This window comes from Dasypus novemcinctus, chromosome 4 (genome assembly GCF_030445035.2).
Source record: "Dasypus novemcinctus isolate mDasNov1 chromosome 4, mDasNov1.1.hap2, whole genome shotgun sequence".
NCBI lineage: Eukaryota > Metazoa > Chordata > Mammalia > Cingulata > Dasypodidae > Dasypus > Dasypus novemcinctus.
Window position 1 is genome coordinate 27,307,694 of NC_080676.1, and position 17,381 is coordinate 27,325,074.

Sequence of the window (17,381 nt, forward strand, 5' to 3'; positions counted from 1 at the left end):
TGTAGCTACAAGGATAAGCTTTTTCCAAACCCACCCTAGGAACGTGCTTTAGAGGAAATTTTATTGGGATTTATTTATTTATGTACATTGTGACAATAAACTCATTGGTGATCTAGTCTAGTTTTGACTCAGGAAAATGTTTGCTTACAATGTTAGTCACACACCACAGGATATTGCTCAAATGCCACACCTTAAAACAACCACAGTACAAGAATTTTCAAAGATCAGGAAAAAATTCAGAGGTATCTAAATTATGCTTGCTTAGAGTAACAATTTAAACTCAATACAGAATTTATAGTTTACACTTTGTTTTCATATATATCCTGTACTCTCAAAAACAATCCAGTTACTCCTTAAGGTGGGAAGCATAGATCACTTTGGCCGGATATAAGAGCATCTAATGTATGCCTAATTTTCATAATGGAAAAATAAGGTGATAATCCTATATTCATTTATTAATTTCTGGATATGGGCACGATTATTGCATCCTCGGACTTGAAAATGAATTTGGAGGTCAGCTTGTTTCAGGCATTGTTTTGGTGACTCGTGTATTTAATATTGTTTGTGCTCAGTTTTCTATTTGTTGCCACTGAAGTCCCAACATGCCCACCGATCATTTGCCCTTTGCTCTGCCTTGCACTTTCTCAATTGGAACTTCATACTTAGCTCGCTTTGGGGCTTATGAATTTATTAGTGGTATTCTCAATTTTTACGGAAGGATTCTCAATCGCCACAAGTCCTTAACAGCCATCAAAGTTCAAGAGAGGCAAGTTTCCCGGAAGGCTTCACTGTGGCGGTTTTCTTGACAGGAGAGGGTTGTTAGTAGAGAAGCACTTTTTCCCTTTCAAAGAACTCATTGACAGGTGGTGTCAACTAGCCAGGCCGGGACCGCCTCCGCCACGCCTCGCGGCTCTCCGACCAAGAACTGTCGTGGTTAACTTTCCCGTAAAACCATTGCAAAAAAGAGCGCGGCAGCCAAGAAGAGAGGGAACGAGGTGATTACGAAACCGTTAAGAAGGAGGAGCTCGCCCACCCCGTCACTTCTAGAAAACCCCGACCCTGCTCAATCGCGGGGGCGGACGGGAAGAGCCGCTCACAAGCCGGAAGTACTCTTCTTTTCTGGCCGGCTCGCGCAAGCGCAGCGCGCTTCCTTCCCTGACATACTACGTTACCGCCGGATCTAAATTATCCGCCTTCTCCGTCCGCCTGCCTGTCACTCACCCGCGGTTGTGAGGTCGACGCTCCTCCCTTTGTCCTCCGCGGCCCAGCCTCTTGTGACGTAAGCTGCAGAGTCACTGTCGGTTAGTCCTGCTCTGTTGCGGCGTGGTGGGTCATCTGGCAGATTGGGGCGTTTGACCTCCTCCTGCCGAGGCTTGAACAAACGTAAACGTAATCTCTTTTGTAATTTCCCAGAGCTTTAACTTAAACCTTTAAACTGTGCCGATTTCCTAGTAAGAGTGGAGACGCGGCACCCCTCACCTTAATTCATCACCTTGCAAGCTTGTAGTTTTATTGAAAGGAAACAAATGGAAAATTTATTGTTAGCATTTGTTTGGAAGCTTTTCGTTGTCGTTTTTACGCGTTCTCTGAGCGTGTAAATGGGAAGGAAATAGAGTGATATCCAAAAAAATGACAACTTTGTGTATGGAGGCTGGGATAAGCAGATCCTAGGCTCACATGAGAAAAGTAATTTAATATAATTTACATTTAATTTAATTTTCGTTTGGACTGTTCAGAAGTGGCATCTTGAAAGGCTGGCTGTGAAAAGCAATTCAAAGAACTGCTAGGAGGGGTTGTTTTGTAAGCTAAAGTCCAAATGAGTTATATCAGATACCAGGTATATATTGCTATGTCAAGGTACAGCAGAAGTAAAATCAGGTAATTTAAACCTGAAACGCTGAAGGTTTTGTCTATGTTTTATCAATAAAGAAACACAGACCCAAGGATTTCTGTGACTTACCCAAGAGCAGTGGAATTCAGGTCAGGCCACTGCTTTTCACGATACCTGTATATATGCTAGAACTGTAAAATATATAGACATGAAATAATGTCATCACCAGAAAAGATGTGCTACTAAACTCCATTTGGGGGAGGCCTGAGGGTGCATTTTAGCACAGCTGTCTTAGAATCTGCTGTGCCTGGGTGCCTACTGTCCCCTCCCTCCTTGCTTTCCTCTCCCACTCATCTTTTTTTCTCTCCTTGTTTTTAGTTCCCTTCCTGAGTCCTCTCACTGCAACCCCCAACTCCTTCCGCTTCCTCTTTTTTTAAACTTCCTCTGTTTTCTGGTGAGGCCAGTCTTTCCTCACTCACCCTTAAAGAACCATAAAAGGAAATGGAAGAACTTTTTTGAAAAGTTTGCCTTCAGAAGGGTTATTTTATTGTTTTAATGTTTTTTGGGGGAAAAGTTCATGATCTCTAGTACATATAGATATAAAATTTCCTCTGATTAAAGCTGCACTCTACTTTCTTCCACAACAGTTCAATAAACTGTGGTAAGGGAAGTAAGACCATGTGTGAGAATGGTGAAGAGGAGAGAAAGTGTGTGTGTTGAGTTGTCTAGAATCAGAAACAGGAGTGAAAAAAATCTAAACAGGGAGGTGCTGGAGATGTTGCAAAACTCAGTTCCAAATGACAACATAGCTGTGGGTTCTATAAAATACAAGAAACCCACAGCATCTCTAATCAATCCCTATGCAAACATCTCATGCATTTCCTCCTATGATGTGTGTCTCTTTTAGGGACTAATTCAGTAGCTTTAGCTGCCCCAGAAGAAGTAATCACAGGGGAATATAATAATATATCAGTATTTTCAGACTATATAGCTATTCTATAGGCTTTTCATCATTGTTCCCAGCTGCCATCATTGTTATTCCACTTGTTCCCTTGTGCAAAAATTTTACCTCCCAGGATGTGATTCCTTAACTTTTGCGTGTTCTACCTTGTCATAGGTTGGGATCATGGATCCTTGGATGATAGAAACACAGATTTTTTATTCCAAAGAGAATGGCATCAGGAAAATGGCATCTTTTAGCAGGATTTTTTTTTTGGAGGGGGGGGTACTAGAGATGGGGATTGAACTTGTGACCTTGTATGTGGGAAGCCAGTGCTCAACCACTGAGCCACTTAGACTCCCCTGTGTTGTTTTTTTTGATTGTTTGTTTTGCTTGGTGTTTTGTTTTTGTTGTTTAGGAGGCACCGGAACTGAACCTGGGACCTCCCATGTGGGAAGCAGGCGCTCAACCTCTGGAGCCACATCTGCTTCCAGGACTTAATTATTTTTATTATTATCTTAGACAGTGTTTTAAGGACAAAAACAAAAAAATTAACCCCCAGGAACATTACTGGGTGTTAAATTTTGTGGTTTTAAAATAGAAGCAAAAATAATGATTCTATTAGCCTTTAAAATGTCAACAATAGTGTTGATGTTTTTATTGCTATAAGTTTGAAATATATAGACATGAAATGTCATCACCAGAAAAGGTTTGCTAATAAACTCTATTTGGGGGAGGCTTGAGGGTACATTTTACCAACATGCATTCATGGAATAAAATTTGAAATGGAGACTTGTCTTAATTTGCCATAGCTTCCATGACAAATATCACACATTGGTTAGCTTAAACAACAAGAATTTATTGACTCACAGTTTTGGAGGCTAGAAATTCAAATTCAATGTAACAACAAGACCATATTTCCTCAGATTCTGTAGCGTTCCAGTAATGGCAATCTTCTGTAACCTGGGAACCTCTCTCTCTGGCTATTCCTACTTCTTCTGTTGACTTCTGGCTGCTGCTTCCATGTCGAGTTTCCTGTGCTTACAAGAATTTTATTCAGACTTGCCAATGCCTATGGTCATGAATGCCAACTCCTATAAAAAAAATCCCTTAATATTAAAAAAAATAATTTTAGCCATATTGGATTTAAGCACCCCTCATTCAGTTTGGATTCATCTTAACTAATAATATCATCTTCTGAGGTCCTTTTCACAAATTGGTTCACACCCACAGGACCACAGATTAAGACTTGAGCATTTCTTTGTGAGGGACATGATTCAGTTCCCCACCAGGTTCAAAGAAGAAAGTTTACTAAATGTATCTTTTCATTTTAGAACTAAGATGATGGAAGCTTTCACTCTTAATAAGCAATTTGAAAGAAAAACATTGTTAAGGGAGTGGGCATTACATGTGTCCTTGCTCTGAAGCAGTGATAGAAAATATTGTGGAACAATGCATATATGCAAATAGGTTATTTGGGAAACATTTTATTCCAAAGTATTGTGAACTTCCGTCTGGAACTTCCATTCTGCAGTTGAATGGAATATTTTTGGATAATGAATCTATTCATTCATATTGATATAAAATAAATATTTTTGCCTCTCAAGCTCTGCTTGGTTACTTTTGCTGCATAACACATTGTCCCAAAACTAGCAGCTTGAAATAACCATTTTATGTTTGTGGATTTTGTGGGTCAGGAATTGAGACAGGACAAAGCAGGGATGATTTACCCTCCTCCGTATGGCTTCGGGCCTCATCCCTCTGGTTGGGATGGCTCAAAGACTAGGGCTGCTGACAGGGTTGCCAACTCATGGCTTCTTCATTTGGCTTGGCTTCCTCACAGCTGGTGTTCTCAGCTGTCAGACTTTTCACATGGTAGCTGAGGGCTTCCAGTATGAGGGTCTAGTGAATAAAATGCTCTGCTGCCTTTTATGACCCAGCCTCCATATTGTGTCTACTGTACTTTATTAATCGAAGTAGTCACAAGCCGTTCATATTTAAGAGCTGTGAACACTGATCCTGCCTCTCCATGGGGGCAGGTGTCAAAACACACTGCAGGGAAGTGGACGTGGCTCAATGGATAGAGTGTCTGCCTACCATATGGGAGGTCCAGGGTTCGAACCCAGGGCCTCCTGGCCTGTGTAGTGAGCTGGCCCATGTGCGGTGCTGCCACATGCAAGGAATGCCATGCCATGCAGGGGTGTCCCCCGTGTAGGGGAGCCCCACGTGCAAGGAGTGCATCCTGCATTGAGCTGCCCTGTGTGTAAAAAGCACATCCTGACCAGGAGTGACGCTGCACACACGGAGAGCCGATGCAGCAAGATGACACGACAAAAAGAGACACAGATTCCTGGTGCTGCCAAGAATGTAAGCGGACACAAGAACACAGCAAATGGACACAGAGAGCAGACCCGGGGGGAGGGGGGAGGAGGGAGGGGAGAAGGGGAGTGAAATAAATAAATCTTTAAAAAAAACTAACATTCTGCGGGGAGTAGATATAGCACAGTGTTTAAGCACCTGCTTACCATGTACGAGGTCCTGGGTTCAATCTTTTGTACCTTCGGAAACAACAACAACTACTACAACAGCAACAACAACAAAACAGTGGGGCTGTGTTTTAAAACTGCCACTTACTCTGTATCCAGCTCTCTTATGCTCATATTCAACTCTAATAAAAGAAATTTTCCTATAGATATTTTCTCAACGAAGGTGAATATAACATATTCATGTAATCCCCTACATGGAGTCTAAGTTTCCTGAAACTGCCATCTAATTTTCTTTTTCAGGAGAAGCAAATGGAATGAACAGACTGTGGCTATTTTTTTTAAACTTTATTTTGTACATTTAATGATTGAAAATATAAACAATTAAAAATTAAAAAGAAAACAGTTGAATAAAAATATACATTTCTCAATTAAATGTACTGGATACTTATAAATCTTTTAAAATCATACAGTATGTTATACAATATATTTGATTCATAGTAATGCAATCATACAGTATTTGTCCTTTTGTGTCTGGCTTGCTTCACTCAACATAATGTCCTCCAGGTTCATCCATGTTGTCATATGCCTTATGACTTCATTTCTTCTTACAGCTGCATAATATTCCATCGTGTGACTAGATCACAGTTTGGTTGTCCATTCATTGGTTGATGGATACCTGCGTTGTTTCCAACTTTTGGCAATCGTGAATTACACTGCTATGAACATCGATGTGCAGATGCCTGTTTGTGTCACTGCTCTCATTTCTTCTGGGTATATACCCAGTAGTGGTATTGCAGGGGCATGTGGCAAGTCTATATTCACCTTCTTTAGAAACTGCCAAAGAGTCCTCCACAGTGGCTGCACCGTTCTATATTCCTATCAACAGTGAATAAATGTTCCCATCTCTCCACATCCTCTCCAACACTTGTAGTTCTGTCTTTTTAATAGTGGCCATTCTGATACGTGTGAACTGTATTGTTTTTTAAACAAGGTTTCCCAGTATCTATGTATCCCTTCCAAGAGATGGGCTGTATTTTAACCACGAGGGAAGGAGGACATGTAATTATCTCCTGTTGAAAGCCCTTTTACTTAGAAATTGTGCTTGCTTGTTTTCTTTCACTGCTGGCTCATTCTTTAGGCGAGACCTAAAAAGGTGCTGGGAGTCTATCTTGCTTATTCAGGTGATGCTTTAACACTCAACTCCACCTTTATGACTTTTCTTAAGGAACAAGGAACTAAAATGTGGCCTTCAAACACATTTCAAAATAGTATCACCTCTATTGCCAGCCACATCCATCCCAGCATGTGTCTTTCTTGATCTACTACAGCCAACTAATAGGCTTATTTAAAGTTCCAGTATCGAGAATATTCAGTTCGGTTGATGCATTAGGGTGGCTCTAGAGGCTCAAGCAGGCTGTCTCTAATTTCCCTTGCTTTCCTAGCACCTGTTCTTCAACAGTAACATTCTCTGCATACCTTCAGATGAGGAAGGCTTTCCTACCTCTGTGAAGATCCCAGATCAATTACTTAGCCTCTCTGAACCAGGAATCTCAGTGTTTACTTGGTTAACTAGCTTAGGTGGAAGGAATATATTAAAAGGTTTCAGGGGTTTCTCCTACAAGATTTCAAAAAGTGCAGCCTTCCATGCTTGCCAACTTATCACATTGCCTCCTTAGTTATTATATAAACAAATAGTTACCCTAGTTTTCTTCTTAATGACCATTGCTAGCTCTCCATATTCTGGGGGGATGAAGTCTACACTCATCAACAGTAGCATGAGAATTTCAGGATATGGCTCCAGGCTCATCCCAGCTACTTCCTATGTGCATTTTATTCTCCAAACCTTCTGGTCCCTGGCCCTCCACACCTTTACTGGCAGGAGTTTCTGAGAAACCTAGATGCTCTCATGTTTTGGGAGTTAGGAGGGAACTCCAGAGATCTGTTTACCCCAGATAAGACTGCCCTGGCTCCAGAGGACGTTAGAAGAGGGAAAAGGTTGCTCTACAGCCCTCTGTGCTGCCTGCAAGAGCCCTTCTCTTCCCAGCTCCCATACTTATTGCCCTGCTGTCACCCTCGGGCCTAGCCTTCTCATGCGTTTGATTCCTGTTTACATCGGGCACTACCTGAAGCCCAGACTCCCAAGTCCTTTTCTTTTCCTTAAATGATGTACAACTTTGTTCTGACCCCATTTTCTATCCCTCTCCAGCTTCTGAAACTCTTTTTTTTTTTTTTTAAAGATTTATTTATTTATTTAATCTCCCCCCCTCCCCTGGTTGTCTGTTCTCTGTGTCTATTTGCTGCGTCTTGTTTCTTTGTCCGCTTCTGTTGTCGTCAGCGGCACGGGAAGTGTGGGCGGCGCCATTCCTGGGCAGGCTGCACTTTCTTTTCACGCTGGGCGGCTTTCCTCACGGGCGCACTCCTTGCCCGTGGGACTCCCCCACGCGGGGGACACCCTTGCGTGGCAGGGCACTCCTTGCGCGCATCAGCACTGCGCATGGCCAGCTCCACACGGGTCAAGGGAGGCCCGGGGTTTGAACCGCGGACCTCCCATATGGTAGACGGACGCCCTAACCACTGGGCCAAAGTCCGTTTCCCTGAAACTCTTTCACTGTGATCACTCCACCCCATGGTTTGTCATCTGCAGAGTCTTATTCTCTTGCTCATCTATAAATTCCTCCTTCACCTTCTTTTTCTAACGCAGGGGTTCTTAACAAGGAATCTGTGAGCCTGAATTGAAATTCAAGAAAACATTATTCTTGTAGGGATGTGTTGGTGTGGGCATGATATATTTATTTTTTTGAACTTTATTTTGTATATTTAGTAATTGAAAATATAAACCTTGAGAAACTAAAAAGAAAACACAGTTGAGTAAAAACATGCATTTCTCAATTAAATGTACTGGATATATATAAACTTTTTAAAAAATCATACAATATGTTACACAATATATGTGGTTCATAGTAATGCAGTCATAACAGTATTCTTTTGTGTCTGGCTTGCTTCGCTCAACATAATGTCCTCCAGGTTCATCCATGTTGTCATATGCTTTATGACTTCATTTCTTTTTACAGCTGCATAATGTTCCATCATGTGTATATACTACAGTTTATTTATCCATTCATTGGTTGGTGGACACCTGGGTTGTTTCCAACCTTTGACAATCATGAATAATGCTGCTGTGAACATTGGTGTGCAGATGTCTGTTCATGTCACTGCTCTCAGTTCTTCTGGGTATACACCCAGTAATGGTATTGCAGGGTCATGTGGCAAGTCTATATTCAACCTCTCTAAGAACTACCAAACAGTCCTCCACAGTGGCTGTACAATACTGCATTCCCACCAACTGTGAATAAGTGTCCCTATCTCTCCACATCCTCTTCAACGCTTGTAGCTTTGACTTTTTAATAGTGGCCATTCTGATAGGTGTGACATGATATCTCATTGTAGTTTTAATTTGCATTTCCCTAATCATTAGTTATGTTGAACTTTTCTTCATGAGTTTTTTTGACATTTGTATTTCTTCTTTGGACAAATGTCTATTCAAGTGTTTTACCCATTTTTTAATTGGGCCATTTGTCTTTTTATTGTTGAGTTGTAACATCTCTTTATATATCCTAGATATGAAACCCTTATTGGATATGTGATTTCCAAATATTTTTTCCCTTTGAGTTGGCTACCTTTTCACCCCTTTGACAAGTCCTGTGAGGTGCAAAAGTGTTTAATTTTGAGGAGGTCCCATTTATCTATATTTTCTTTTGTTGCATATGCTTTAGGCTGTAAAGTCCAAGAAACCACCACCTACCACAAGGTCTTGAAGATGTTTCCCTACATTTTCTTCTAGAAGATTTAGAGTCCTTGCTTTTATATTTAGGTCTTTAATACATTTTGAGTTGATTCTTATATCAGGAGTAAGATAGGGGTCCTCTTTCATTCTTTTGGTTATAGATACCCAGTTGTCCTAGCACCATTTGTTGAAGAGACTGTTTTGTCTCGTTAATATTAACTTGGTAGGTTTGTCAAAAACCAGTTGACTGGATGTTCTCCAACAGAAAGAGTTGTGTCTCTTGAGAGAACTGGTGGCTCCCAATGGGGGAGGACAGTCTAGTATGTCAAGCCCTCAGTATTGCCGCAAGTATCTGTGAATCTGGTACTTCAAGCAGTGAAGCTTGGTTGTCACTGTGGGCCCTGAGGGGAGAGGGAGAGAGGAATAGAATAGATGGAAGTAGGGTAACTGTGGGGCAATGGAAGCGTTCCATAAGGTCATGCAATGATAGATATAGGACATGTTAAATTTCACCAAAAATGTATAAAAGTCTATAGGCTAAAATGTAAACCATAATGTAAACCATAATGTAACTAAAAATTTAGAAAATTGTACAGTCTAAAATATAAACCATAATGTAAACCAAAATGGAATCATGTTTGATAGCTATGTTTCAATAGCTGTACATCAGCTGCAGCAAATATAACATGAACATGTAAAAAGATCATTGCTGGGGAACGGGGAATTGGGTTTGATGTTGGATATATGGGAGTCCCCTATATTGCATATGTAACTTTACTGTGATCTAAAACTTCTTTGAATTCACAAAATTAAAAATTAGAAAAAAATAGGATGTAGACACTGAGGAAGAAATGAAAGAAATTGCCTTGCCACTGTACATACAGGGCAACACCAATTACAATCATGAAAGACAAAACATCAAAAACAAAGTTGTAAGCTATTTTTCATTTTTTAATACCCCAATTTATTTTTACTTTATTTTTTCTAAATTAGTATCTGTATTAGGGTTCTCTAAAGAAACAGAATCAACAAGAGAGTATGCAATTCTATAAGAATCTCTTAAGCAGCCTTGGGGAGGCACAAGTCCAGGTTCCACAGGACGCCACAACCAGGGGCTGCAATGAAAGTCCAATGAAGGCTCTTGATGAGTTCTGGGAGATGTTGGCTGTTCAAAGATGAGCTGGGAAATTCTCTCTCAATGCCAAAATCACTTCCCCTTTTAAGGAATTCAACTGATTGGGTTAAGCTATCACTCACTGCTGATGGCAGTCTCCCTGATTGATGTAATTATAACCAGCTATCTATGATTTACCACTTCAGTAAAGTCAATCTTGGGAAGTGGATGAGGCTCAACTGATAGAGCATCCATCTACCATATGGAGGGTCCAGGATTCGATCCTCAGGACCTCCTGAGCTGTGTGGTAAGCTGGCCCACACACAGTGCTGCTGCATGTAGGGAGTGCTGTGCCACAGAGGGGCACCCCCACATAGGGGTGCCCCCCACACAAGGAGTGTGCCCCGCAAGGAGAGCCGCCCCATGTGAAAAAAGTGCTGCCTACCTAGGAGTAGCACTGCACACATGGAGAGCTGATGCAACAAAAAAGAGATGCAGTTTCCCAGTGTTGTGGATAATGCAAGCGAATGCGAAGAACACACAGAGAGCAGACAACGGAGGGGAAGGGGAGAGAAATAAGTAAATCTGAAAAAAAAAAATCAATGTTGACTAAAGTCCATAAATGCCCTTGTATTACAGTTAGCCCAGTGCTTGCTTGACCAAATAATTGGGCACAATTACCTGGCCGAGTTGACACAATAGCCTAACCATCACGATCTACCCCTTTGTCAACTTGGCAACCATACACATTACCTTAAACCATACTTACTCTCTAAGTAAAAACAATAACAGACTATATTTCTACCTAACAATGTTCAGCTTTCCTGCGTACAACCAGAAACACATTAATTCTATACAGAATAGGGTGCCAGTTCTTGGGTAATACTCTCAAACTTGGCATCCTTAAATGTTTTGACATGAAACCGTTAAAACTTCTTATATGATAAGGGGAAAGTTTGGGGAAGAAGACAAATTTGTTTTGTGTACATATACAATCATCATCATAATGAAATAAGGAAGAAAGATTCATGACCATTGTAGTGTTTGTTTCTATAACTGTCACCTGGTCGAAGTTCATATTTATCACTACCTTCTTCCACTATCCATTCCATGTTTACATTACCCTTAGCAGCACTTCAGCTGGCCATGGTTCTTTGTCTGGTGGGGTGACCCAAACTTTCATTCCTAAGGATTCTGGGCCATTGCTAATGCTGCTTGGATTGGATTGTTGCAATTTTCCGTTGACTTTAATCATAGGACATGGCAGTATTAGGAGATACCCTTGATGATTTCCTATATTCCAGGCAAACTCTTCTTTACCCCCATTATGTAGATGCAGTCCTATTTCCCTTTGATAGTCAGGATCAATCACCCCAACCAGTACAGTAATTCCCTTCTTTGACTGTTCATTCAGAGTCGAGAGGAGCCCAAAGTGGCCAGGTGGCAGTTTTAATATCCAGTTCAATGGAATCATTGTTGTTTTCTCTGGTAACAGCACTCCTCCTTTTGGGGCTAAAACCTGTAGACCAGTAGAGTTTGAGGTTGCAGGGACAGGAAGCAAAAATTTTCCTAGTGGGTCACTAGGGGTAATAGTGAATGGTGCTACTCCCATTTCCACCCCTTGATTCCTGGACCCATGAATCCTGGTTATGGGAGAAACAGCACCATAGAGTGGACGCTGGTTTAGAGCATACACAGCCTCCTGGAGAACATTGCCCCAGCCCTGCAAGGTATTGCCACCTAGTTGGTGCCATAATTAAGTCTTCAAAAGGCCATCCCACCATTCTATCAATTCAGCTGCCTCAGGGTATTGGGGAACAGGGTAAGACCAGTGAATTCCATGGGCATGTGCCCATTCCTGCACATCATTTGCTGTGAAGTGGGTTCCTTGATCAGAAGCAATGCTGTGTGGAATGCCATGACAGTAGATAAGACATTCGGTAAGTCCTTTGATGGTAGTTTTTGAAGAAATATTGCATGGAGGAAATGCAAACCCATATCCAGAGTATGTGTCTATTCCAGTTAAAACAAATTTCTGCCCCTTCCACAGTGGAAGTGTTCCAATGTAGTCAACCTGCCACCAGGTAGCAAGCCGGTCATCTTGAGGAATGGTGCCATATCATGGACTGAATGTGGGTCTCTGTTGTTGACAGATTGGGCACTCAGTTGTGGCTGAGTCAGCCTGGGTAAGGGGAAGTCCGTGTTGCTGAGGCCATGCATAACCTCCATCCCTACCTCCATGACCAATTTTTTCATGAGCCCACTAGGCAATGACAGGAATGGCTGGGGAAAGAGGCTGAGCATTAGCCACAGAGCAGGTCATCTTATCCTCTTGATTATTAAAATCTTCCTCTGCTGAAGTTTCCATCTGGTGAGCATTCACGTGGGACACAAAAATTTTCATGTTTTTTTGCCCACTCAAAAAGATCAATCCACATACCTCTTCCCCAGACCTCTTTGTCACCAGTTTTCCAATCATGTTCCTTCCAAGTCCCTGACCATCCAGCCAAACCATTGGTAACAGCCCATGAATCAGTGTGCAGATGCACCTCTCGCCATTTCATCTTCCAAGCAAAATGGACAACCCGGTACACTGCTTGAAGTTCTGCCCACTGGGAGGATTTTCCCTCACCACTGTCCTTCAGGGGTGTCCCAGAAAGGAGCTGCAGTGCTGCAGCTGTTCACTTTTGGGTGGTACCTGCATATCATGTAGAACCATCTGTAAGCCAGGCCCGAGTTTTCCTCAGCTGATTGTAAGGGACTCCCCAAGAGGCCAAAGCTGTGGGCTGGGAAAGAGAAGGTAACATGGCAGGAGTGGTAACCATGGGCATTTGGGCTAGTTCCTCATGTAACTTACTCATGCCTTCAGGACCTGCTCAAGCCCTATCTTGTATATACCACTTCCGCTTTATTATTGAGTGCTGCTGTGCACGCCCAACTTTATAGTTTGTTGGGTCAGACAATACCCAGCTCACAATAGGCAACTAAGGTCTCATGGTAATTTGATAGCCCATGCTTAAGCATTCAGTCTCTACTAAGGCCCAGTAACAGGCCAGATACTGTTTCTCAAAAGAGGAGTAGTTATCTGCAGAAGATAGTGGGGCTTTGCTCCAAATCCTAAGGGTCTGCATTGTGATTCTCCTATAGGGGCCTGCCAAAGGCTCTAGACAGTATCTCTATTTGCCACAGAAACTTCTGGCACCATTGGATCTGCTGGATCATATGGCCCAAGTGGTAGTGCAGCTTGCACAGCAGCCTGGACCTGATGCAGAGCCTCTTCTTTTTCCGGTCCCCAATCAAAACTAGCAGCTTTTCTGGTCACCCAGTAAATGGGCTGGAGTAGCATACCCAAATGAAGAATGGTTGTCTCCAAAATTCAAAGAGAGCAACTAAACATTGTGCCTCTTTTTGGTCACAGGAGGAGCCAGATGCAACAGCTTATCCTTCACTTTAGAAGGAATATCTCAACATGTCCCACACCACTGGACACCTGGAAATTTCACTGAGGTGGAAGGACCTTGTATTTTAGTTGGCTTTATCTACCATCCTCTCTCACACAAATGCCTTACCAATAAGTCTAGAGTCTTTGCTACTTCTTGCTTACTAGGTCCTCTCAACATGATATTATCAATATAATGGACCAGTGTGGTGTCTTGTGGGAGGGAGAGACAATCAAGATCCCTGTAGACAATATTATGACTTAGGGCTGGAGAGTTGATATACCCCTGAGGCAGGACAGTGAAGGTAAACTGCTGGCCTTGCCAGCTGAAAACAAACTGTTTCTGGTGGTCTTTACTAATACCAACTGAGAAAAAATCATTTGCCAAATCAACAGCTGCATACCGGGTACCAGGGAATGTGTTGATTTGCTCAAGCAATGATACCATATCTGGGACAGCAGCTGCGATTGGAGTCACCATTTGGTTAAGTTTACAATAATCTACTGTCATTCTCCAAGATCCATCTGTTTTCTGTACAGGCCAAATAGAGCTGAAGGGGGATGTAGTGGGAATCCCCACCTCTGCATCCTTCAAATCCTTGATAGTGGCACTAATTCCTGCCATCCCTCCAGGAATCCGGTATTGCTTTTGGTTTACTATTTTGCTAGGTAGGGGAAGTTCTAGTGGCTTCCACTTGGCCTTTCCAACCATAATAGCCCTCACTCCACAAGTCAGGGATCCAATGTGGGGATTCTGCCAGTTAATGAGCATGTCTTTTCCAATTATGCATTCTGGAACTGGGGAAATAACCACAGAATGGGCCTGGGGACCTACTGGTCCAACTGTGGGACGGACCTGAACTAAAACTCCATTAACTCACCTGACCTCCATAAGCCCCTACTCTAACTGGTGGACCACAGTGATGTTTTGGGACTCCTGAAATTAGTGTCTCTTCTGAGCCAGTGTCTAATAATCCCTGAAATGTCTGATCATTTTCTTTTCCCCAGTGCACAGTTACTCCGGTGAAAGGCCATAGATCTCCTTGGGAAAAGATGGGAGGAAGATTAACTGAAGAAATTTTGGGCAGTTTAGCAGGATCCTTCCCCAAGGAGACCTGGCCTCCTCATTCAAGGGGTTTTGGGTCTGTGAACTGTCTCCAGTCTGGGAATTGATTAAGGGGCCATGATTCTCTGCATCTGTAATTTGAGTCAGGGTTTTATTCACTCGACCCAGAATTCTTCTGTTTATAAAGATCCCAAAGAAATTTAGTAGACTGCCTATCTATTTCACTGCAGTTACCCCATGATGTATTAGCCAACACCATAACTCTACATGACTCAGACTATTTTGAGTGCTTTTTTGAATCTACCTTTCATTTCAGCAGATTAACTGCTGATACTTGACTTTTACCATCTAGTCATCCCCAAATGTTTAAGGATTCTAATTCCATCTCAGACCTCCCTATAGTAATATCTGAACTACACAGAAGAGCAACCACAGAGCTCTTCAGGAAGATGGGGTTAGTCTTACGAATTTATTCCTCACAGTCTTGGTTAAAGGTGTGTCCTCTGGACATTACTGGAGTGGGTGGGCAGCTCTCAAATGGTAAATCCATTCCAGCATCCCAATTGCCCCAAGCCTTTGAATTCCTTCTTCTCCTGTGTACCAGGGCAAATCAGGCTTCTCAACCTCAGACATGCTAGGCCATCTTTTGGCCCATGTTTCAATCACCCACCCAAACAAACTCTTAGAGCCCTTTCTAGCCCCTTGAGATACATTGTTGAATCTAGAATTTCTGTTTAGTGGGCCCATATCAATAAATTCAGCCTGATCCAACCCTTAGAATCCATTCCACATATATTCCCCTGATTTCTGTGTATATAAATTGGAAAACTCATACAGTTCTTTCTGAGTATACTTTACTTCCTCATGGGTCACACTTGGTATTTCACCTTTGGGGGCTTGTTGTAATTTTAGTCTAGTAATTGGTCTCCAAGACAAGAGAGGTGGTGGGAGTGGGTAAGGAGAAGGATTAAAAATGCCAAACAAGCTACTGACCTCAGGGCATTCCTTTGCATTTTCTTCTGGTGAGATGGGATTAATCTCTTCAGGCAGGGGTTGGAAGGCAGTTTCCTCAGGGCAGACTGGAGGCTTGGCAGTGCATGCTGGAGTTTGGCTGGTATGTGCCTCAGGGCTGGGAGGGGGTCCAGACTCCCTGGGGCAGGCCAGAGGCTGGGTAGGGCAGTCTTCAGTTTGGGTGGTACCCACCTCAGGGCTGGAAGTTGTCTCAGACTCCCTGGGTCAGGCTGGAGGCTGGATGATACAAGGTTGACAAGGTGTGGTCTGGACAGGGCAGGGCATGGCATGGCAGGCTTATCTGGTACAGTCTCAACAGAAATCTGGGTTCCAAAATCTCTTATCAATATCATCATTATTCAATATGTCTCCATCCCAATTCTCTGGATTCCACTCTTTTCCAATCAATGCCTTTACTTTAACTGCTGAAACCCTGTGGGGTTGAGATTTTAGTTTCCTTTGTAATTCCACTACTCGTACAATGAGAGTCTGAGTTTGGTTCTCAGATATTTCAAGCCTGTGGCTACAGGAGACAAGATTTTCTTTCAGAGCACACATAGAAACTTTTGCATCATCCACTCAGTATTTAAGTTTCAAATTTGAAGTCTTTAACTCATCTCTTTCTTTTGTAACAGTATCCAGAGTATCTAGGAGGAGCCAGCCAATATCATTATACCATTTGACTCCACAAAACTCTGTTAAGGTGTTGAAAGCACTCTCACCCAGATCTTTGCTTCTTATAAGTGTGGAAGTAGGGGAATCCAGTGGTGATATTTTGCATATCTTGATTGTCAACTCATGCCATGGACTATTAGCAACCTCTTCATTATTGGAAAGGAAGTCGTCAGTATACTTGAGTCCAATTAGTGTACAGAGACAATTGCAAAATTCCCCAAACCACCTCAGATACCCCATGTTTAAGACTCTGTTCCCCAAGAACCAGTCCCAGTACCAAGCTGTATTAGGGTTCCCTAGAGAAACAGAATCAACAAGAGATATATGTCAATAGTATGCAATTCTATGAGTCTCTCATGCAGCCATAGGGATGCACAAGCCCAGGTTCCACAGGAGGTCACAACCAGGGGCTGCAATGAAAGTCCAGTGAAGATTCTTGATGAGTTCTGGGAGAGGTTGGCTGTCCAAAGACAAACTGGGAAATTCTCTCTCAATGCTGGAATCATTTCCCTTTTTAACAGACTCAGCTGCTTGGGTTAAGCTACCACTCATTGCTGATGGCAGTCTCCCTGATTGATGTAATTACAACCAGCTATCTGTGATTTACCCCTGCAGTAAAGTCAATGGTGACTAAAGTCCATAAATGCTCTTGTAGTACAGTTAGCCCAGTGCTTGCTTGACCAAACAACTGGGCACAATTACCTGGCCAAGTTGACATGATAGTCTAACCATTACAGTATGTATTCTATTTCTAAATTTTAAACCTATCATTACTATTTCATTTTCCTATTAACTGAAATTGGCAATTTATTAGGCTTCATTTTTGAAGAAGTTTTGGACCACAGAGGTGTTCAACTATGCAGGGGAGGGATGCTGTTGTGGGGTGTTATTGATGGGGGGCATATGGTTGGGAGGGAGTTCTCCAGGGTGTGTATATAGAGTATATAAAAATGTTTATTTGTTGGGTATTTTCATAGTAGTTGCAGTTACAAATGATAATTGAGGGAGTGCTGAGTTCCTAGTTAGGGGAGCTCT

At 42.3% G+C, this 17,381-nt stretch overlaps 1 long non-coding RNA gene across 1 annotated transcript in view; it reads left to right on the forward strand.

Annotated features, from left to right (window-relative positions):
• The first annotated feature begins 1,083 nt into the window (after positions 1 to 1,083).
• Positions 1,084 to 17,381, forward strand: part of LOC139438867 (uncharacterized) — a 101,330-nt gene continuing 85,032 nt past the window's right edge. Inside the window, exon 1 of the long non-coding RNA XR_011648597.1 lies at positions 1,084 to 1,279. This is a non-coding gene — a long non-coding RNA (uncharacterized lncRNA). The remainder of the gene's footprint in view (positions 1,280 to 17,381) is intronic.